Raw genomic sequence first — 24852 nt, 5'->3', positions numbered from 1 at the left:
AGCCCAAGGTTAACCTAAACCTAGATTGGCACGTTTCCCGAGGTTATAAATACCTCCCTTAATCCTCATTAAGTGAGATTACGCAGATTACACACATTAAACACTCTTACCTAGAGAGACCCAATCACTTTAATTTCCGCATTAATTACTCCTTAATCAAGTACTAACTTGACCGTCGGAGGCGGATCTCCAATCATCCAGAGCCTCCGTTTGTTTTGCAGGTACAGGCGTCCGGTTCCAGTCTCGGAATTGTAACTCTCCCGCAGGACATCAGAAAACCCCGAAACATTTTGGTGCCGTCTGTGGGGAGAGTACTTCTGAGATGGCACCCACGTTTGTACCGGCTCCTGAAGAGAGACGTCCCCTGGACGATCCTCTAGTTCAGTCGGACCACGATACTGAGAATGAATTTGAAGTTGAAGCTCACACAACTTCAGACGGGACCCTAAGGGCCCGACGTACCCGTCATACCGAAAGGAGGGAACGGGAACATCTTCAAACTGGAAGCGAGCCAGCAGGCACACCGCCTGTTCGGCAGCAGCCGACTGATGGGTCTGCTCCCATCACAAGGAACGAACTCATGACCTTCATGAGGGACTTCAAGGGAGAAATTCAAGAGTTGATCAACAAGAAGCCGCTTGCTCTGGACAAGGAGCAGTCGGCTAAGAAACCCTCCACTTCACGGAAGAGGAAGCCAGTTCAAGGGCGAGAGGCGACCCCTCATCCTAAATCTAGGAAGTGGGAGCCACCTGCCCTTGATTTCACAAAATACCGTTTTCCTACTCCAGGAAATAGGAAACATGTTCGTCATATTCAGGCGGACGGGTCGAGGAAAACATACACAGACGCTCGGCTACTGCTAGAGCAGAAGAAGAGTGACCGATTGTCAGAGTCGGCCTCTACTTCAAACTTCCAAGACAGTCTGCAAAATACCTCGATGAGGCATACTCAGTCGTATCATGAGGGTCAGTCAGGCGGCACCTCCCGTCAGTCCGGCTTTCATAGCGACCAGGCGGTACCAAACTTACCGTTTGTACCGCAACAACAGTATTTTTTACAGCCACCTCCGTTTGGTGGACATGCAGCAAAAAATGTCCAACCTATGGACTGGCAGCTACGGTTGCTTAGACTTGGTGAACAGCCGTCGGCTTTCTCCAAGGAAATTACTGAAGCCGCTCAGCCGGCCAAAGTGAAAAATGTATTAGTAGGCGCCTATGACGGCACTACTAACCCAGAAGACCATCTGATGGCATTCACCAACCTGATGTACCTTCAAGGGTTGGATGATCCCACTTGGTGCAAGTGTTTCCCAGCGACTCTCAAAGGAATCGCATAACAATGGTTCGGCAACCTGCCGACTGGTTGTGTAAATAACTTCAAGACGCTTGCTTACTTATTCACCTCCAACTTCGCCATGAACATCCCTGCGAAGAAGACGACCCTTGATTTAGGAACAATTCAGCAGGGCGAGAAGGAGGGGCTTCGTTCTTACATCACGCGATTTAACCTGATGAGAATACAGATTCAAGGGTTACCGGATGAAGTAGCCTATACTGACTTTTTCAGAGGTCTCAAAGACGGGTCGACCTTCAAATTTGATTTGGTCCGAAAGAGGGTGGCGACTCTTCAAGAGGCCTTGATTGAAGCGGAAGCCTATATACAGGCGACTGATCTTTGTAGTACGGTAAAACAGTCAGACGGGAAAAGGTCCGACAAAAGAGAAGGACGACAGAAGCAGTCGTCAAACAAAGACGAGAAGAGAAAAGAGGTCTGGGCAACTGATTCCTATAAACAGCCGTCCCAGAAGAAGAAAAAAGAATTCAAACCATACTCCCGAAAGTATGTGTTTAACAAGGATAGCCAATTTATCCTAAAGGAAATCAAGGGACGGATCTCAATTGAGAAGCCGGTCCCCATGAAAGGTTCTGCAAACAATCGGAACCAAGAAAAATTCTGTGATTATCATGAAGATGTTGTTCATCACACCAATGAATGCATCAGTCTCATGCGGTATCTGGACCGCCTGGCTGAGCAAGGTGACCTTGACACTTATGTCAAAAAATCTACGGGGAACACTTCCTCGAAAAAGCAGTCGACCAAAAAGAATCAACAGGCCGACAGCTCCGATACAGATGATGCAGTCGTCTACACCATTGCAGGCGGCTTCTCAGGAGGCGGCCCCACTATTAGGGGCAACAAAGACAATATCAGACGGTTAGATGTAAATTCCGTTCACCAAGAACGGCCCTCCAAATATTCATTTCCTGAGATTGTCATCACTGAAGAAGATCTAGGAGGGGTAAGAGGGCCGCATGACGACCCTATCGTTATTGAATGTAAAGTGGCCAACCAGAGAGTTGGCCGAATCCTCATAGATACCGGAATCTCCTCAGATCTCCTCAGTAGCAAATGTCTGTCGAAACTAAAATATCAGACTGATTGCATACATCCGGCATCCTACCCTTTAGTAGGGTTTGGAGGAGGAGTCGTCCACCCAGTGGGACGAGTGGATTTACCCATCCGCCTGGGCGAAAAAGGGGAAGGACGACACATGGTAGTCCGGTTCCTGGTAGTAGAAGAACTCTCGGCCTACAACATGATTCTGGGACGACCAACCCTGAATAATTCCAAGGCTGTTATAATCCCATCTCTTATGTTGCTCTAGTTTGAGAGGGATAATGGAACAGTCGGGTCCCTAAGTGGAGATCAGAAGATGGCCCGAGAGTGATATCTCTCGGATGTCAAGCCCATTGTTATGGCCACTGGGTCGAGCGGTGGAAAAATAGACCTTGACAATGTCAAGGAGAGTGCGCCTGTTCAAGAAGCAGGCGGCAAGAAGAGAAAGGCATCCCAGACAGGGGCCGCAAGAAAAGACAGAAGATAGCAATCATTGGTAGAGGAGCGGTCGGATGAATTCCGCCCTCAGCCAGCTGGTGAGCATACGGACCTGATCTTAGATGACTCGCGTCCTGACAGAACAATCAAGGTTGGGACGACTGCTCTAAGGGACCTGGGTGACGACTTTCACAAACTATTGAAAGAATACAAGGACATCTTTGCATTCGAAGTCCATGAAATGCCAGACATTAGTCCTGATCTGGCGGTACATAAACTGGCCGTGGATCCGAAAAAGAAGCCGGTACGGCAGAAGAAGCGGAACCATGGCGAAGAAAGAAGTCAGGCGGCAGCCGCCGAAGTTAAAAAATTACTTGATGCAGGGTTCATTCGGCAATGTTACTTCCCAGACTGGGTTGCAAATGTGGTGCTTGTTAAAAAGCCGAATGGCACCTGGCGAATGTGTGTAGACTACACAGACTTAAACAAGGCGTGCCCCAAAGACAGTTACCCTCTGCCTAAAATTGATAACCTGGTCGACTCAACAGCCGGCCATGCTTTGATGAGCTTTATGGACGCCTACTCTGGTTTCCATCAAATTCCTTTATGGAAGAAAGATCAGGAGAAGACGACCTTTGTCACTGATCAGGGGTTATACTGTTACACGGTCATGCCGTTTGGTCTTAAGAATGCCCCGGCCACTTTCCAGCAAATGATAAACACTGTGTTCTTTGATCAGATTGGGAGAAATGTCGAGGCATATATTGATGATATGATTGTCAAGTCTAAACTTCAGAAAGATCATCTGTCGAACCTCCGAGAAACTTTCGCCACACTCAGGCGGCACCATGTCATGCTCAATCCCAAGAAATGTGTCTTTGGAGTTGAGTCTGGGAAATTTCTCGGATTCCTTATCAATCAGAGAGGAATAAAGGCGAACCCTGAGAAGGTGCAGGCGGTCATCGACATGCAGTCGCCTCGTACCATCTGAGAGGTTCAGAAGTTAACAGGTTGTCTGGCGGCCTTGGGAAGATTTCTAAGCCGATCAGGCGACAAATGCCTATACTTTTTCCAGGCAATTAAGAAAAAGGCAAGGTTTGAATGGGGGCCGGATGCTGAGGCGGCCTTCCAGAAATTGAAAGTTCACTTGTATTCCTTGTCGAGGCTGGTCAGCCCTTTGCCCAAAGAAGTACTCTACATGTACCTGGCCGTCTCTGATCATGCGTTAAGCGCTCCTTGCTGAAAGAGACGGATGTCGGCTCCCGGTCTACTTTGTCAGTCACGTACTGAAAAATGCCGAGTTGAGGTATCCCTTAGTGGAGAAATTTGGTCTTGCACTCTTCATGGCTGTTAAAAAATTGAAGCCCTACTTTTTGGCACATGCAGTCGTCGTGTATACAGACCAACCTATCAAGCGGCCACTGACCATCATGGAGTCATCAGGCCGAATGATCAAATGGGCTATAGAAATACAGAGCCTCGAAGTTACCTTCGAGCCTAGAAAAGCAGTGAAGGGGCAAGCCTTTGCTGACTTTATTGTTGAGATGACTCGTCCTCCTGACTCTCAAGTTCCAGACCAAGTCTGGAAGGTATATGTGGATGGAAGCTCTACTTCAAATGGTTGTGGAGCAGGCGTCATATGTCAGTCGCCAGAGGGCGACAGGTACGAGTATGCTCTACGCTTCAGTTTTCAGGCCTCAAACAATGAGGCAGAATATGAAGCTTTACTAGCCGGAATCCGCATGTGCAAGGCGGCAGGGGCAAGAAAAATAGACGCCTGTTCCGATTCACAATTGATAGTGAGTCAGTACAATGGCGAATACGTAGCAACCCATCCGGCCATGATCAAGTATTTACAGGCGGTCCGACAAGCAGTCGACTCCCTTGAGGATTTCCATCTGACCCAAGTGTCGAGATCAGAAAACAACCAGGCGGATGCACTTTCAAAATTAGCATCATCCGCCTCCTGTGATACTCCTCGAACTGTTTTTTGGGAAGTAATGGAGAGGAGAAGCATTGAGGAAGACCCTATTGGAATCTTAGGCAGAAGCTCAACCTGGATGGATCCAATCAGGACATATCTGACAAATGGTACCCTGCCGGATGATCATCAACAGGCGGCAGCACTGAAAAAACGAGCAACCAGTTTTGAAATAGTAAAGGGAGAACTTCACAAAAGGGGGTACCTTCAACCCTTCTTAAAGTGTGTTACTCCAGAAAAGGGGCGAGAGATACTAGATGATCTTCACTCTGGTTACTGTGCTTCCCATATAGGCGGTAGGACGCTTGCTTAACGGGCAAGGCGGCAGGGCTACTTTTGGCCTACTTTAGAAGCAGATGCAATGGAGATGGTGAAAAAATGTGACAAGTGCCAAAGGTTTGGCAAACTAATTCACCGTCCGGCTACTGACCTCACTACCATTCATAGCCCACTACCGTTTGCTAAGTGGGGCATGGATATTCTGGGTCCATATACGCCTGCTACAGGCGGAAGGAGGTACATACTTGTTGCCGTCGACTACTTCACTAAATGGGTAGAGGCGGAGGCTGTAAAGGGAATCAAGACGAAGGATGTAATTTCATTCATTTGGAAAAATGTCATCACTCGGTTCGGGGTTCCCATGTCTATGGTTTTTTATAATGGTCCCCAATTTGAGACGACTGTTCTCAAAAGCTGGTTGGGTGACCAAGGAATTGCACACTACTTTGCATCTGTCGGCCGTCCACAAGCAAACGGCCAGGTAGAAGCCTTTAATAAAATCATCTCAGACGGTCTCAAGAAAAAGATTGAACGAGCAGGCGGCCTATGGGCGGATGAATTACCACATGTTCTCTAGGCCATTAGGACGACTGAAAAAGGGGCGACTGGAGAAACTCCATTCCTCCTAACTTATGGTGCGGAAGCTGTTCTTCCAATAGAACACTACGAGCCGACTCTTCGAGTAATGCTATATGACGAAGAGGCAAACTGGGAAGCCATGCGCCTGTCATTAGACTCACTTCCTGAAAGGAGGGGCAATGCTGTCTTGCGCCATGAAATTTACCGCTTGAGAATGACTAGATCATACAACAAAAAAGTACACAGGCGTCCACTCAAAGTGGGGGACTTTGTACTTAGAAAAATGGAAGCAGTTGGAAAGGCTAATGAGTCTGGCAAACTAACTCCCAACTGGGAAGGACCCTACCGAATCTGTGAAGAGGTCAGGGACGGTACCTACCGTCTGGAAACACTAGACGGCCAACCGTTGCCTCGAACTTGGAATGTAGATAATCTTAAGAAATATTTCTTTTGAATGATGTAAATAGTCAAGGGCACGCCTACTAACAAACAGTCGGCTACTCTCCATACTCAGTTTTCATTTTTACTTAAGAGGGGCATGCCTACTGACAAACAGTCGGCTACTCTCCATGTTTAATTTTTATTCTTACTTAAGAGGGGCACGTCGCTTGTTTCACTCAACCGGCTACACTCCCATAATACAGTTCACCAAGAACTATCAAAGGCTCATAGCTAAAATGATCAGACCAGGTGCCAAGCCAACTGATCAAAATATAAAAATTCAATTCGACCTGTCCCAACGTTATAGCAGGTGTCCGACGGCATCCATCCGGATGAAATTCGTCGCAGAGAGCATCTCCCTTTTTGGGTGGAACATTGTTCTATAAAATCATTACACGGCACCTATACGATTGTCTAACCAAGACAACCACTTGGCCGTTTCCCGGACAAGGATATCTCTCACTTAACTGACTAATCACGTCAAGCAAGTGTTCGCAGTAACCATCCGGGTCAACCGACCGACTGAACTACTTGGGATAAGAACAGTTGGTATTTTATGAGTTAAAAGCCAACAAACATTGGCGAATAAAGGGGAACAACCGGTACCCACCACTTGATACCTCTACTACTCAGTTACTTGGCGACTACGTAACAATCATGTTTACTTGGTCACTCCTTAAAAATTTAGTATGAAACTAAAAAGGTGTTCATACAGCACCTGTTCACACTAGATTAAATATGGCGGGGAACAGTCGGCCTAGACGGCCTAAAGTCTCTAGCCTAAAAACATGACAAGTAGGAAACCACTTTCCTACTTGGTTAATTTTACAAATGACAGGACCGCCTGCCTAAAGGGGATCCAGTCTTTAAAATGGTTCGAATACCGATTGGATAAATGGCCGACTGATCGTCTAGCCTGGAAACAGACAACCAGTCGTCCAGGGGCATAGGCGGCGTGACTAACTATCCGTACCTGTCTGCAACTATCGACCATGTAAAACAGTCGGTATAGTGTACAATTGGATATCAGAATATTCAATACTTAAACAAATTTGAAGCAAAACAAAAATATTCATTAAAAGGAAGCTGGTCATTAAAGACCGGCAAAATATTCAGAGCCCCGGCCCCCTGGCCGGGTAAATACAAACAAACGGCACGCAGGCCGGGGAAAGAAGACATAAAGCTTATGAAGGGGGCAGATCTTCAATATTAGCAGCTGCCGCCTGGTCAGCACTCTTTTTGCTGGACTCGGCTTCAGCTGCATCCTTCTTCGATGCATTACCCCCAAGCGACACAAGCGCCACTACCGGATGCTCCTCCTCCTCCAACGCCTCTTCCTCAGCAGCCGCCAGGATCTCTTGATTATATCTATCAGAACACTGGCGGTACATTTTTTCCCAGGAGGCAAAGTCGGCATTGGGGAAGAGGCGGCCCAAGTCATGCGCTGGATTTGAGCAGAGTCTTCCATCATCTCCTGGACCAGCTCTTTCTTTTCTTGCTCGGCCTTTTCCGAGAGCTCCTGAGTAAGACTCTTCTCCTGGGTCACCAGGCGTTCCTTTACGCTCGCCAAGGATTTCTCCAAGGTTTCGTATGAGGACATCTTTTGGCGAAGAGGTCTCAGCTCGGTCTTGAGGTTGTTGATGGTCGCCTCCAGCTCGCTATTCCTCTTCTGGGCCGCCTCTAACTGAGCCCGGATAGCGGCAGTAGCCTGCGCCTGATAATAAAGAATATCAATTGTCAGAACTTCATTTTGAGCAATTTGAAACATTGCCTTATCACAGTCAGAGGCGGCCATAGCTTTTGCAACCTTTACCTCTTTGTTCTTCCGGTCAAGCGGCTTGTGAAGGCCGTTCACTCAGAGCAGGGCCTAAGTAAAAAGGGGAACATGCGTCAGTTTCCAAACAAAAAAGAAAACAGGCGTCCTGGAATTCAAATACTCAAAAATATGCTAAGTATACCTCAGCAAGGACCCCTGCAATCCCGTCTAGGTCAAGGGTGCCGACACCCCTGACCGCCTCCCTTTCAGCTGGAGGTACGGCCTTGATCATAGACTTGGCCACTTCGACCAAGTCAGGCTCCTGAGGGCCAGCTGCATCAATCATAAACAAACGGATTAGACCTAGTAAAGGAGGGAGCAAGTCTAAAATTTACAAGGACAATTTCATACTTCTAGGTGGCCCAGCTGGAGTTTTAGAAGAAGTGGCCGGCTGTTTCTCAGCCGCCGCATGTTTCCTGGCAGAACCAGGAGAGCTCGCAACAGTCGTCCTCCGGGCCTTGGGGTCCGGCTGTTGGGAAGAAGAAGCTCTTGGAGCGCCCGTCTAAAAAAGAAGAAAAGAGTCAGTATATGCATAAACACAACTCCAAAAAGAGGGTGAAAGGTTCGAAGCCCACCAAGGGTGCCCCCTTGTTGGGGGAGTCGGTTGAAGTCTGTTGCATGATGGAGGCCCGCAACATGGCCGCCGCAGTCTTGGAGGCGGTAATTTTACTCATGGCGTCCGCTGCAAAAACAAATAGCAAAGTTAATAAAAGTCATAACAAGAAATGCACGGAACAACAGAGTATTCGACAGGTTGGCTACCTCTTGAGCACCGACTGCTGAGGCCAAAGGCGGCCAAAAAGTACTCGTCGTAGAGCCATTTGAAGCTCGGGACGCAGTGCAGGGGTACTTGCTCTCGTACCCCTGAAGTAGAGTTCACCTTCGACTCTACTTTGAAGAGTCCTTTATCTAGGATCTCTTTCTTAGCCTTGGGGGGAACAGGCGGCATGCTGCGGCCGCCTGCAAGAAGGGGCGGATTCCTGTTCCACCTGTTGAAGCGCTTGTTCAGCTCTGTGTCTGAACTCTTAATGATAAGGAAGGTGCTCCGCCAGTCCTTCCATTTGTTTGCTTTACCTCTCGTCATGAGGTAGCCTCTGTGGCTCGTCAATTGATACCAGCCGGTACCGCCTGCCTTAGGGGTCCGGCTGAGGTAGTTAATGTGGGCGAAAGCCTCGAAGTTTGGCTCCACCCCGTGCAGTTCGCACCCGGCCACATAGCCGAGTACGTTGACCCAGGAGTTTGGGGCTAACTGCCATAACCCCAACTCATACCCATCCAAGATCCGCTGAACAGCTGGATGTAGTGGGAAGCGCAGCCCAGCCTTGATGGCCGCCTCGTAGCAGCCAAAGCAGGCGCCATCATAACTGGTACCAGCCGGCCAGACGACTGTGTCTTCTGGATCCGGCACGAACACTAAAAAGCCGGGGCCCATTGTGTGGTTTGCGATAAAGCTCCCCACTTTCTCTTGCATGGCCGTGATCCGGCCCCGAGGTACCGTGCAGTAGTAGGGGGTATTTTGCTCTCGGTGAGAGGCGGATGGCTCCGCCCAATCGTCCCCCTTCTCAACTGCGTGAGAAAGCCTCGCCTCTTGTAGGCGACTGTTTTTCTCTTCTGTGTCCAGAGAAGCATGGCCAGAAGAGCTAGACTCGGATTCTTTCTCTGACGAGTCCGAAGAGGACGACTCCTCCCCTCTCCCGGAGGGGCCCGCCTCCTCTCCTTTAAAAGGAGCAGGAGAGAATGTAGAATTGTCAACTGTAAAATGGGAAGGGGTCACTTTGACTCCTCCCTCAGAACTGCCGGCTTTCAAGCCGCTTTGTTTCACTTCCACATCTGACGCCTGGTCAGATGTTTCACTAATCGGCACCTTGTGGGAGGAGCCGTCTGAGTTTGAGATCCTGGCAATCTTTTTTGTTCTGGCCATCATGCTCTGCATAGACACAGATACAGTCGGACTTTGTATAAAGGGCAAAGATGGGTCCAGAAAAGGGCAGGCGGCACTCCTAGTCCTAGATTCAGCCGTCCCCGGTGACCGGCTAATCACTAACCTAGGTCGTGTCGTGTGCTTCCGTGGTGCCATTTCAAAAAAGAATAAAGTAAAGAAAAAATTAAGAGTAAGAGAACCGACGGTTACCTGAACGAGTGACGATTGATGAAGTTCTGAAAATCCTTTGCAGTCGGCTTGCCAGAGCAGGCGGTAGGCAGAAAGGGTCCAAAATGTCAGAGCAAGTTCAGGGGTCCGAATGTTCTCTCACAAAGTTTTCAAGTGTGAAAATGACCGAAGTCAACACTCCTTTATATAGGCGAAGTGAGAAGGCGAAGGGTCACTTCCAGAATTCAAAATTTTGGCGGGAGAATCTCTCGGCTTCTCGCCGAGTGACACCTGTAGCAGGCCGTCGCCTGTTACAGGGCGACACCTGTCACAGGTAACACGTGACCAGTCACGTGCCACCTGTGAGGGGCAAATGATTAGGGGATTTTGCTCCCACCAATCGAAATGCGCCACGTGGGCCAATCAGGTCCTGCCAAGTGTCCCCCAGTTGGACCTCTCAGGGCTTGCCACGTGGCACACACTTATTCGTCCACCCTGGACTTATTATGTCATGACACGTGGCATACTCCATGCCTAATGGAGAAGCCGGTCACCTAGGCCCAACTTCCGAGGGAAGCCCAATCAGCCCAAGGTTAACCTAAACCTAGATTGGCACGTTTCCCTAGGTTATAAATACCTCCCTTAATCCTCATTAAGGGAGATTACGCAGATTACACACATTAAACACTCTCACCTAGAGAGATCCAATCACTTTTATTTCCGCATTAATTACTCCTTAATCAAGTACTAACTTGACCGTCGGAGGCGGATCTCCAATCATCCGGAGCATCCGTTTGTTTTGCAGGTACAGGCGTCCGGTTCCAGTCTCGGAATTGTAACTCTCCCGCAGGACATCAGAAAACCCCGAAACATATAGGTTCTCCAATAAATAATACTCCAGGGTAAAACATACGATCAAATATCAATGCATAAATTAACCAGATTATAAAGGGCTATCGCTACGTATTATAATCACATAATTAATCTACTGGTATTAAATCTCATCTCTCGAATCTCGACCTAACCATTAATAGATTAACATGCCTATTGAAACTAAGCCTAAACATCAATTCTCATCTGTCGAATCTCGAATCAACATTGCAAAACTCATACAATTAAACCTGCGCAAATCTAATTGCATAGAATTAAATCAATCAATAGGAAATTAACCAATCATCAATAATAAATAATAATAAATTACCCCTTCGTATTATTCATGGATACCCATAACCCTAGAATTAAACTACTCACACATACTTAATATTAAGCTAGGCAAAGCAATTAAAGAAAGCATAATTAAATCAAAACAACTAGATTACTGAAGGTAAAGAGGGAAGAAATCGTTACCAAAATTAAAGGAAATAATGAATTGCATAAATCAAGAGTGTGTAGTGAGAAAAAGTGTAAAGAGAGAAAGTAAGAGGGAGAGAGAAAGGGAGAGAGAAAGAAAAGTGTCCGTGTCAAAGACGCCCCTAAACTCACTTAACAAAAGCGTATTTATACTAAACTAAAAAACTAAATCAAAGAAAAAGTTAAAACAAAATAAAAATCCTAAAGTAAACATGCGCCCGGTCGGGCGAGGCATCGCCCGGCCGGGCGCGCCTTTTTCACACTTAAAGCCTTGCTCGCCCCCGGTCGGGCGCGCATCCGGGCGAACCTTCGCCCTATGGTCTTCTCCTCTCGCCCGGTCGGGCGGATGCTTTTGCTTACTCTTCTTCGTCCTTTGGGCCTTGTTACCTTAGCTTAATTCATCATTCTTCTTAGATCGAATTGCCCAAGCTCTAAATCTCCTCATTGAGCCCTTAATCACCGGATTTAATCATCAATTACGGTCTTAGGCTTCAAAACACGATCATATAAATACGTTTCAACTCCAATGCTCGCGGTGGCTCCACTAAATGCCGGGAAGTGCACCAAATCTGCAATTTCCTGTAAAATAATGCCACAACTACGAAAACACTAGAAAATGCGTATTAGTAATAAAGTTGGCTCTAAAGAGCCAAAAATACTCCTAACTATGATCACGGAACGGGGAATAAATATATATATAAAATAGACTTATCAAACTCCCCCAAGCCAAACCTTTGCTTGTCCCAAAGCAAAGAGCTCATCAATGGATAAACAAATCATACTTCACCCCATTAATCAATCAAAACCAAACATAACCGATTCAGGGCAAATCCAACAAATATGCATCAAAATTAACCAATCAAATTCATATAACTACTCATCCTTCCTAACAATTGTCAAATAGAGCAAACCACAAGAGCATATAAAATTCAAGAGTAGTGCTCACGCACTCAACTCTTATGTGGCGGATATAAAATGTATCCGATCGCTCTCCACCCAACCCCTTTAATGTGAACAATGCCCTCCCAAACTCACAACACTCGTGTGTTTAAAAGACATGCACTCAACCTACTAGTCGACTCGAAATACATCAAATCATTCTTTGCATTGATAAACAACTAATTCCACATTCACACAACTCTATGCACAAAGGTCGGAAGGTCTTCAAAGCTTGTAATGTAAGGCTTAGGTAAAGAGTAGGAAAAATTTGGGAAAACGAGAGAGTAAAGCAATGCTTAAGGGAGCCAAATCCTAGTAAATAAAACCAAGGTCAAAATTAAATAATGACCAAATCATCTCCAACACAACTCAACTCTACCGAAAATTCACCAATCATCCAATTATATAAAAAAAATCCCAACACTTATAACTTCACTCATATATACAAAATATAACACTATAGAAATTGAGTGAACAAACAAACTTGAACTTTTTTTTTTTTATCTTTCTTTTCCTTCTTTTTCTTTTCTTTTTTCTGAGCAACCTTCAATTAGAACATTTGAACAATTAAACAAATTTTTCCTCTTTTGCTCTTTTTTTTTCTTTTGATTTTTCTTTTATCTCACTTGGAATTTTTTCACTTTTGAACACTTTTTCTAAATTTTTCAATCCACAAAAAATAAGAACAAATAAACAACTTCTCAAATCCACCCAAAACTATGCAAATTATGTGCACACTACAACTCCCTCACCTCACTCACTATTAGCTCCCCCAAGCCAAGCTTGGGACTAGTTACCAATGGGGCTTAAATAGGCTTGTAATGTGGCTAATATACAATAAAAGGGCACAAGCAACAACATGGGTAGCAATAAGGGAACAAATGTATCTAATAATTCTGAAGGCCACCTAAAAGAACAAATGCCTTCGTCCTCCTCAATGTGCATAATAACGAGTCATATAAACATTACTCAAAGTTATAAACCAATACTCAAATTCATTGACATACCAGGAACTAACACACATTCCTAACCAAATCAACTAGTCAAGCACTATATTCACAAGCAGTTGGGAAAAATTGACTCATGTTAAGACATCAAAGAAATCAAACATCAAATCATGGCTAACCTATCCACAATACTTATCATCATATACCAATAATCAAAACAATTTTCATGTACGGGGCACAGGGAAGCATGATTTATAATTCATTGGAACGTATTTTTGGATTTTTTTTTTCGAAAGCAAATAAAAACTAACCTATAAAGCAATAAAACTAGATTAGACTAAACACACCAAATAAAATAAAGAGAAAAGGGAAGAAAGAGTACTTGTATATACAAGAAATCCCCCCCAAGCCAAACCAGACAATGTCCTCATTGGCTCAAAGGGAAGAAAGTAACCCAGGCGAATACCCCTCATCATCAAACTCGTAACCGCCACCATCCCAAGCATTGCAATGCATCACCTTGGTATAATTCTGGACAAGAAAGAAACAAAATGTTAGTAAGAAAAGAGGTAAAAACAAGTCAGATTCGCTATTTTGATCATAACTTTTTTTATACAAATGATAATGCAGTGATTCCAATTGCATTGGAAAGTAGACTTGAAGAGCTTTCCAATGACAGGTCACACGCAAAATTACATAAAGAAACGCAAAAGTTATGGCTTTTTGAAGTTGGTTAGTTTTGCTGTCGCGATCTCGCGCCTGGTCGGGCGGATGCTCGCCCGGTCGGGCGAGCTTAGCTCTTTTTCCGACCTTTGTTCTCACGCCCGGTCGGGCGAAGTTTGGGAAAAAAATCCTCATCTCGCCCGATCGGGCGAAAATGCTCGTATTCGAACTTCCTCTCGCGCCCGGTCGGGCGGGTGGTCGCTCGGTCGAGCGCCCTACAGCACTTTGAGTCCGATTTTTCTCAATTTGTTCCTTTTTCTCCACTTTTTCCTCTTCAAACCCAACCCCTACACAATTTAGAGCCCTTTCTATAGCATCCACTTCATCCTTTCATGTAGTAGCTTTCCCTGTGGAAGATGTAACACAAGATATCGCCTCCAAGGGATCTCTAACGAGAGCTTGGGGCTTATTAGAAAAATTATAAACATCAACCACATCAATACTATAGCACTTTTCTTCCAACATGGGGCCTTTGGGGGCATTATGTAAATTAAAAATAATATTTTCATCCCCTACACATAACGTAAGTTTACCACTTTTCACATCTATTATTGCCCCTGCAATATGAAGGAATGGTCTACCCAATATAATTGGAATTTGCAAATCTTCCTCCATATCAAGAGCAAAAAAATCAACAGGTATATAAAATTTACCTACTCTAACAGGTACATCCTCTAAAACATCTAAAGGATATTTAAGAGAGCGATCAGCCATTTGTAGAGTAATATTGGTAGCTTTTAAATTACCCATATTTAATTTAGAGCTCACAGATAATGGCATAACACTTACACTAGCACCAAAATCACATAAGGCTTTATCAATCATCAAATTTCCAATGTGACAAGGAATAGAAAAACTACCCAGATCTTTTAGCTTAGGTGGAGATTTATTTTGTAGTATGGCACTACATTCCTCAGTAAAAGTAATTGTCTCTACCTCACTAATAGATCTTTTTTTGGTCAAGATCTCTTTCATAAATTTAGAGTATGCAGGAACTTGAGTAATTAATTCTGTAAAAGGAACTGTTACCTGCAAATTCTTGACAACCTCCAGAAACTTACCAAACTGCTTATCCAACTTACTCTTAAGATGTCTATTTGGGAATGGTAGTTTGATAACTGGTTTCTGTACATCCTCACTCTTGTCTTGGTTTTTATCCTTCCTTGGAGTTATACCCTGCAATGTATCATCAGAAGTGTTAGTTTTACTCTGGAGTCCTGCAAGGCTAGTAACGACAATATTTGGTGTAACAGAATCATGATTAGCAATTTTTTTAATGATAGGTTCGTCATCTTTGGGCATAGAAGGCCCATCGTAATTTGAACCACTTCATAGCGTAATTGCATTCACGTGATCTGTAGGTTGCACCGGCTACGATGGTAGGGCTCCCTGCTGGCGAGTTTTTAAAGCAGAGGAAAGTTGCGCAGTTTGATTGTCCACGATTTTATTATGGGCTAAAAGTGAATCAATTTGTGCATCCCTACTCTGCATGTGTTTTTGCATACTTGCTAACATAGTTCTAATTTTTGACAAGGCAGGGTCAGTGGTTGGAGGTGGATTTTGTGGTTGGCCCCTTTGGTTGGGAGGTTGATAATATTGTTGCTGTGTTTGTTGTGGTGCTTGTTGTTGTGATTGTTGTGGAGGTGGAGGGTTTAGCACATTGGTACTCCGGTAGGAAAGATTTGGATGGTCTAGGAAGCCAGGATTATAAGTGTTGGAGTATGGGTTATTTTGCCTATAGGTTTGGAAGGCATTAACTTGCTCCATGGAACTCCTACAATCTTGTTCCCAATGACCTACAATTCCACAATTTTCACAAAAAACATCATTAATATTATTATTAACAGCAGAAACATTAGCTATGGAAGATGAATTAGAATTATTAATATTGTCTAATTTCTGGCTAATAGCAGTCAATTTTGCTTGCAAAAAGGATATAGAATAAACTTGGTGCTTTCCCTTATTTGCAAATCCTTGGAGATTCCCATATTGGGAATTATGAATAGTCATCTCTTCAACAACATTACTCGCTATATTCACATCTAAATTCATAAATCTTCCGTTAGCTGCAGAGTCCAAAATCATTCTTGAATTATACCTAATCCCATTGTAGAAAGCTTGGATTATCTGCCACTGTGCTAGCCCATGATGAGGGCATTCTATCTGTAAATCCTTAAAACTTTCCCAAGCTTCATACAAAGATTCATCTGCTTCTTGGGAGAAATTTAGGATCTTACTCCTTAATAAAGCTGTTCTCTCTGCAGGGTGATATTTATTGTAAAAATTCAAGACAAGAGTTTCCCAGTCAGTAATACCAAGTGCAGTTTTATTCAGTCCATTATACCACAATTTAGCTTTACCACATAAAGAAAAGAGAAAAAGAATCTCCCTGATTTGGTCCTGCGTGACCCCAGCTTGCCTAATGGTATTGCAATATTGGCAAAAATCCAAGATGTGAAGATTTGGATCTTCACCCTTAGCTCCGCTAAATTGCTTCCTTTCGATCAAAGTAATAAACTGGGGTTTGATTTCAAATTGTACTCCTTCGAGATCAGGTGGAGGAATAATATGTGGGAAATCTGTCAGGGTTGGCTGCGAATAATCGCTGAGCTTGCGAGGTGGTTGGTGCGTCATCTCTTTTTCTAGTTCTGAATAAACTTCTGTATCACTAGAATCAGATGGTGGTTCCAAAGGTATAGTACCCTCGGAAGTAGCTCGTACCTGTCTAAAAAGATTCTTCTGTCTATGAAAAGAACGTTCAATCTCAAGGTCAAACGGAATGTAACCTGATCTAAAACTCCTGGGCATAAACACAGAACTAAACAAACAGATATGAGAAACTGTCCCAAAGAACTTGCGTTCTCTGAGACGAAAGAAAATAATTTAGACTACAAAAAAAAAAAAAAAAAAAAAAAAAAATCAGAAATAAAAATAGAACCATTTCCTCGGCAACGGCGCCAAATTTTGACAGGCTTAAGTCGTATCACCTAATCAAAAATAATAACCTAAGTCCTCTAACTAAAGTAGATAGGGAAGTAGGGTCGAATCCACAGGGAAACAATGTTCTTTTACTCCTAATTAATCATTATAATCTAAATTACTGAGTAACCAATTTGTATTTGTATGAATTTAGCTAATAATGAAGCTAAACAAATAAATCTAAGGAGATAATCAATAATAAAAAGCTCTAGGGTATAGGTTTTCCAATAAATAATACTCCAGGGTAAAACATACGATCAAATATCAATGCATAAATTAACCAGATTATAAAGGGCTATCGCTACGTATTATAATCACATAATTAATCTACTGGTATTAAATCTCATCTCTCGAATCTCGACCTAACCATTAATAGATTAACATGCCTATTGAAACTAAGCCTAAACATCAATTCTCATTTGTCGAATCTCGAATCAACATTGCAAAACTCATACAATTAAACCTGCGCAAATCTAATTGCATAGAATTAAATCAATCAATAGGAAATTAACCAATCATCAATAATAAATAATAATAAATTACCCCTTCGTATTATTCATGGATACACATAACCCTAGAATTAAACTACTCACACATACTTAATATTAAGCTAGGCAAAGCAATTAAAGAAAGCATAATTAAATCAAAACAACTAGATTACTGAAGGTAAAGAGGGAAGAAATCGTTACCAAAATTAAAGGAAATAATGAATTGCATAAATCAAGAGTGTGTAGTGAGAAAAAGTGTAAAGAGAGAAAGTAAGAGGGAGAGAGAAAGGGAGAGAGAAAGAAAAGTTGTCCGTGTCAAAGACGCCCCTAAACTCACTTAACAAAAGCGTATTTATACTAAACTAAAAAACTAAATCAAAGAAAAAGTTAAAACAAAATAAAAATCCTAACGTAAACATGCGCCCGGTCGGGTGAGGCATCACCCGGCCGGGCGCGCCTTTTTCACACTTAAAACCTTGCTTGCGCCCGGTCGGGCGCGCATCCGGGCGAACCTTCGCCCTATGGTCTTCTCCTCTCGCCCGGTCGGGCGCGCCTCAGGGCGAGGGCACTGCCCGGTCGGGCGGATGCTTGGGCTTACTCTTCTTCGTCCTTTGGGCCTTGTTACCTTAGCCCAATTCGTCATCCTTCTTAGATCGAATTGCCCAAGCTCTAAATCTCCTCATTGAGCCCTTAATCACCGGATTGAATCATCAATTACGGTCTTGGGCTTCGAAACACGATCATATAAATACGTTTCAACTCCAATGCTCGCGGTGGCTCCACTAAATGCCGGGAAGTGCACCAAATCTGCAATTTCCTGTAAAATAATGTCACAACTACGAAAACACTAGAAAACGCGTATTAGTAATAAAGTTGGCTCTGAAGAGCCAAAAATACTCCTAACTATGATCACGGAACGGGGAATAAATATATATATATATAATAGACTTATCAGTGTGCACCGGGACTCTCCCTGTAAGGGCTTACCTCAAATACAAGCACATGACTGAGCACTCGGATTGTCCATGGTGTGTTGGCACCCCTGAAACAGTACAGCATGCCTTCTTTGACTGTCCTACAGTTCGAGAACTTTGGGTGGAGTACAATTGTACGGAGATGTCTCTTTGGCCCAATGATATGTCTTTCCTTGATTTAATTGAGTCTTGGAGCAAACTTGATGCAAAGAAGGGTCTGCAGGGGAGCTATTTTGATGTGGAATTTGTGCAATTAAAGAAATGATATGGTCTTCAATGGCAAGGAAGATAACCACCCCATCATTGTTGAACGAGTGTTCCGCCTGGCATCTGAGTGTAACTCCTATGCGAAGAGAATTTATGGGGGTGTCAAGAAGAATACTTGTCGCAGCCTAAAATCTTGGAAAGCCCCACCTGAAGGCACGGTAAAACTTAATTGTGACGCATCTCTTAGTGTTGAAGGGTGGGTGGGACTAGGAGTTATAGCCAAGGATTGGAGAAGGGAGGTCCTTTTCACAGCTACTCGTCGCATAAGAGCTCACTGGCCACCGATCATTGCTGAAGGGAAAGCTGCTGCCATGGACATCAAAATTACTAAAAGTCATGGCCTGTCCGACATTATCATTGAAAGCGACAGTCAGGTGCTCATCAATCGATTATCCAAGGCTTTGACTTTCTTCATCGATCTTGATAATATCCTAAATGATATCTTAGCTTCTTGTTCTTCTTTTAATGCCGTTAATTGGTGTCATGTTAAACGAGATGGAAATGTTGTTGCTCATAATTTAGCCTGTTTAACGCCTTTTGGTATAGAGCAAATTTGGGAGAACCGTAACCCTTGAGAGATTTCTCTGTATTTATTGATGGACAAATTATCAATATAATGATACCTTAACAGGTTTTCAAAAAAAAAAAAAAATATGTTTACGTACCTTCTTCTACCTTAATGTTTCTTTGCGTGTCGTTTGGTTTAACATGTTAGATATTTTTCTTTATTTTATCAATCGCTCACCTACCTTACCTTTATAAATTTAGTTAATCGTACAACATGATTAGGAGATTGGGTCTTTGAGAACAAAGGATAATGTTGTAGAAAATGTCCGAACGATCCTTTCCCAACATACGAAATATTCTATAGATAACACAGCGATACACAATTACTTGGTACAAAAAAAAAAAAATCCAATTAGCAAGTTTCCTCCATTAGTTTTACTATTTATAGGGTGAAGGATTCTGTATTTCTGTGAATACTTTTTCTTTATATTGTATTGTTGCTCAACAGCCTCGCTTGTTACTTCTACTCCTACCAATTCAGTAATTGAACTATAAGATTAGGAGACTGGGTCTTTAGTAAGGAAAATGTTACACAAACGATCCTTTCCCAACATACGGACACAATTACTAGACATGTACTAAATAATTCCTATAAACAAGTTCTACTTGTTCATTAGTTTAAGGATTTATAAAAAAAAGGGGGGTCTATAAACAAATTAATTAATATTTAATGCTACGAAGAAATACCTAATGGAATGATACGATAATATACAGTGATGTAGCTGTTGAAGAAAATAAAAATAGGAAATGAAAATTCAAAGAGCAAACATTGAGAGTATACGGAGACTTTCTTCATCATCATGAGGTAAAGACGGCGGCGAATCTCTGGCTACAGCGACTCTCTCTCGCACCAATCGAAGAGTTCGATCCCATCGGCTATTACTAGTACTCGTATTATTAATACCAGAGAAAATCTGAGCAATTTGAAAAAGCAAGAACCTGGTTGAACAAACTAAATCTTGTGGGGAAACTTTGAGGCTTAGGCAGAGCTTGAATAAAAAAGGCCATATCAAGTTAGCCGCGATTCGAGGGGCAGTCAAGCTCGCGCTCGCACCCGCTCCCGCACCCACTCCCCTTGACAGATGAAATGCGGCTACTACCATCAAGTGCATTCCCATTCTTTTCTCTGTTTTTGTTGCTTGCTAGACTTGCTACTGCTCAATTTCTCACCCCTAATCTTTAGATATTTATTTAATGGATAATAATGCTCTTCAATCGTTTCTTCCGTTTTTTTCAGAAGATATTTTTTTTTAGCTTCTTCTTTCATATAAAATAGAGAGAATACAGTACTAGGTAAAACCTCCCCAAAGTCCCAACTGGCCCAGAGCAAACAAATTTTGAAGTGACAGTTTTTCTGTTCAGTGATGTGAATTAATGTTTCCCATTGCTTATTAGCTATAGATTGTTATTAAAACGTCCACATATCTTATTCGCCGTTGTTATCCACTCGATTTTCCTCCCCCACCCTCATTAAAACCAAAAATAACACAAAGACTCTTCAATTTATTGATTAATGCACGATTTTGTTGTATTTTATGTACCGCTTGTCTGCTTCTTTTACTAAAGGCGAGTTTGGCCTTATTAGTGGAGTAACATTTACCCGTAAAAAAAAAAAAAAAAAAAACCTATTTCTTTGAGCAAGAGAACAGCGTTATCTAAAAAAAAAAAAAAAACACTATTTCTATGAGCAAGAGAACAGTGTTAAGTGGAGTAACAATTACCCGTCAAAAAAATAAAAAAAAAAATGGAGTAACATTGGATGCAATCTAACATTTTATATGTATAAATAAATTATAACTCTTAATAATTTTTTTATAATTATGTTATATTTAAAATCATAAAATTCATTTCATAAAGTAATTTAAGTTGAGATTTATTTATGATGTATTTTATTTTTCTACTTTTTTAAGAGTATGAGTAAACTCTTATCAATAGTATTGAGACTATTATGCCCCTAAAAATGTTTATTTACGTATTTACCCCTTTTAAAAGTATGACCAAACTTTATGAATAGTGTTGAGACAATTATGTCCCTAAAATGTTTATTTATATATTTGCCCTCATTAACGTTAATTTTTTTTAAAACTCTTAATAATAGTGTGTGGACATTTATACCCCTAAAATATTTGTTTACAAATTTTTCCCTAATAAATGCTACTAATACTTTGAAATTTGTAATATCCCAAAACTTTAAATAACTTCAAAAGTGTTGGTAATTCCAGTTAAAAATTAGTTAACTTAAATTAGTTATAAACTATTCAAAATCTATAAATATTACTAAAATAACAACAGCTGACATCATACCTTCTTAGATCGTATACATGTTAACTTGTGGTAAAAAAATTTCCTTAAATCAATTGCTGACATCATATTCTTATCATTATTATTTTTTATCTTTATTTTAAGATTGAATTATTGTATTATACTCCCTCCGTCCCTAAAAGAACGATCCTTTTGGCCAAATTTTAGTCCCAAAATGTTCATCCCATTTACATTAAAATACCCTCCAATTTACAATGATATTTGTGCAAAATTAGCATCTCATGTAAATTTTGTTTTTTCCATGTACTTTTATTACTCTCTCTCTCTCCTTTTTTGCAAATTCCATGTAAATTTACCTTTTCAATGTATTTTTATTAGCTTTCCCATACATTTGTATTTCCCATGATAGTCCTTATCCCAATCAAACTCAAAGACGTTCGGATATATTTCACAATCATAATTCTATAATAAACAAACTCCGTACAACTTTGATACCTTCAAAATCGTTGGAGAACGACAGAACCAACGCGCCATGTTAGTTCCATCGCGCCGCGATGGACACTGTCACGCTGCGATAGGTCTATCGCCCCGCAATGAAACCCGTTTTATTCCGATTCAAATTCTGATCTTTTCTGATCGTTGATAGTTCTGAGGGTTTGGTCCCAAATCATTATTTCAATTCATATTTGATTTATTTACTTTATTAATTAATTTAACTTTCATGAAGTTTACTAACGTGTGTATTGTTTTAATAGCAAGAAGGTTGAGGCATCAAAGTGAGTAATTCAATCACCCTTATTATTATTCTTTTGATTTTGGAGTAGAAATCATGTTTACAATGTTATGTTAATTCCGAGTATCATGTTTAGGATGCTGTTATGATTTCTAGTATCATGTTTAGGATAACGCTTTGATTCTGTTATTAGTGACATGCTAGGATCTTTTATTAATCTGTTTAGTATCATGCCTAGGATCTTACTATTAACGATAATTTGATGATATTATTATGATGATGATTGTTGTATTAATCATATGTTGCTTGATTATTCATGATTTATTGCTATTGCTTGATCATGCCCTTTTTGCAAGATTAAAGAGAATTTGTACTTGAAATCACGCCTAATAAGATAATTAATAATTTGATTTATGCTAACATGATTTTAATTCAAGAGATCACCAATAATAGATTTGATTGTGCATTAATAATCAACCAACGTAGATTAAACAGGTTTAGGATTAACTTGATGTATGTATGTGTCGAAAAGCGCACATGAATATCATAAGAATTAAATAGAGGCCTATTTAGGGCGAGTTCAATTTCTTTTATGTTGGATTCGTACCATCATCCCCGAACATCCAGTCATGGTTCCGACGACTATGGAGTTGGCGATCTCCATGATCGTGAATGGAGTGTAACTTTCACACCCATGAACGGTTTACAAGTTCCTAAAACTTGTTGGCGAATCTTTTATCTCTAGCTTATTTTCCTTGGAACGCCGTCATTCCTAAAATCATGAACCACAGTAGGGCTCAAAGATGAGAGGTGAAAAATTCCCTATAATTACTCTATACTAAATTGTATTTTTTTTAGGGAATTTTCTCTCCTAAAACTCTTTTTTTTTTTATGAAAGCATTAATTTGCTTAGAAAATTCATAATATTTATTTATCAATAAATTTTTTTTTGAATAATATTATTATAATTGACTATTGTGCTCGTATTTCTCTATAAACTTCTATATTTGAAGTATTAATAATTTAAAAAACCGAGTATGGCTCGAGTATTATCTAGTTGACTAATATTTATTAGGGGTGAAATGTTCATTTTAGATTTTTGCTCTATCCAAATCTAAATTGAATTAATATGGTTTTGAATGAATTTTCCAAACTGAATCCAAAACTGAATTTGATCTGAAAGCGATCCAATCCAATCTGAAATTTTAAAACCTGATTCGAATTCGAACTGTTTTTTTTTTTTTTTTTTTTTTTTGCCTAGATTGATGATAAAAAAATACAAACAATTTATAATTAACAGATCTACCAATTAATCAGTAAATATAAAAGTAATACAAGATATACAACTATAATACTTGATAAAATTATATGCATTGCAACACTTAAATTTAAAAGAATGCTAAAATTTCGAAGATGATAGCACACCAATCTATAAATTGAAGAATCATGCAAAAACACAGCCATAATAATAATCATTAGGTTAGGGGTTTTTGCGGTGTTGGTTTTCCTCCTTCCATGGTGGCCCGACGGCTATTTTCCTACTTCAGCTCCGTCGATCATTGTCTCTCCGGTGTCCCTATCTATTGGAGCAATTCTTTCAAGTAGAGCTCAATTTTTTGTTTCAGTGTATGTAAGCGTTCTCAAGCAAGTTCCACATCCAAATTCCGGCAGGTGCCGCGTCAATAATTCGGCTGGTATTCCGACGCAAATAGCTTTGGGAGAGGGCGGTTTCAGGCGTATTTTTGGGGCGTTATTAGGCGTATATTTAGGCGCAATTTTGAGTGCGTCTTTGGTGCTATTTTCTGGTGCATGTTTGGTGCGACATAGTTGCAGTTTTCTGGTGCGAATTAGGCTTTTTCGGTGTTCTGTTCTGGGTTGCTGCGGTCTGGTTCTGTTCTAGTGTTAATTCTTTTTTACGATCAGTTGGCGCGTTCAGGTTCTGCTTAGTGCGATCAGTTGGTGCTACTAGTTGTTGTGATCGGTGTTTTTCTGCGATCGGGTTATTCTTTTTCTGTGCGTTATTTTTTTCTTTGCTTTGCTTAGTTTTTGGTGTTGGTTTCGTTGCTCTTTGTTGTTGTGGTACTCTTTGTTGTTGTATTCTGGGTTTCTGCGTAGTTTTGGTTGTCTTGCTTCTGTGGTGTGGTTCGTTCTTGTCTAGTGGTGGGTGTTTGTGCTCTTTGTTTGTGGCAGGTTTGTGTCATCAGCTTTGTGGTTGGTTGGGTGTAGCTATGTTGGCTGTCGTTGTGAAGTTTCATTGTCCCTTTGTGGGTCTTAATGGCTGTCAAGATGGGAGTGGTAATGGCCTTACTAGAAGTTCTCTAATCAAGCATCTTAGAGATCGTCATTGTTGTATCGGTACGCGAGATATCACTCGACATTCTCTTACTTCTAATTTGGCTGTTTATATTGAGGCAGAAGTTACTTTTTCGCGTATGGGGATTTAGTTATGTGGGGTCTGCTACAAAACCCATACTCTTCGTTCTAAGTGTCGTCATAGTACGGGTGAGGACGTGTCACCCCCGGATGAAGGAGATGGTATTGTTCGTTTTGTGCTTCATAATTTCGACAAGCCGTAAGATTATTTTACAAGGATTTTTTAATTT

The 24852-nt window shown here is 41.6% G+C and overlaps 1 long non-coding RNA gene across 1 annotated transcript; it reads right to left on the bottom strand.

The window, feature by feature from the left end:
- Window positions 1–17652: 17652 nt before the first annotated feature.
- LOC110732782 lies at window positions 17653–20863 on the bottom strand. The gene is made up of 2 exons (XR_002513517.1): window positions 18434–20863; window positions 17653–18263 (listed from the first exon to the last, which is right to left on the bottom strand). It is a non-coding gene; the product is annotated as an uncharacterized LOC110732782 (long non-coding RNA).
- Window positions 20864–24852: the final 3989 nt, after the last annotated feature.

The sequence above is a fragment of the Chenopodium quinoa genome, unplaced genomic scaffold (genome assembly GCF_001683475.1).
Source record: "Chenopodium quinoa cultivar QQ74 unplaced genomic scaffold, ASM168347v1, whole genome shotgun sequence".
Taxonomy (NCBI): Eukaryota; Viridiplantae; Streptophyta; class Magnoliopsida; order Caryophyllales; family Amaranthaceae; genus Chenopodium; species Chenopodium quinoa.
Note: the sequence above shows the minus strand (reverse complement) of the source record. Positions and strands in the feature narration are given on the sequence as shown.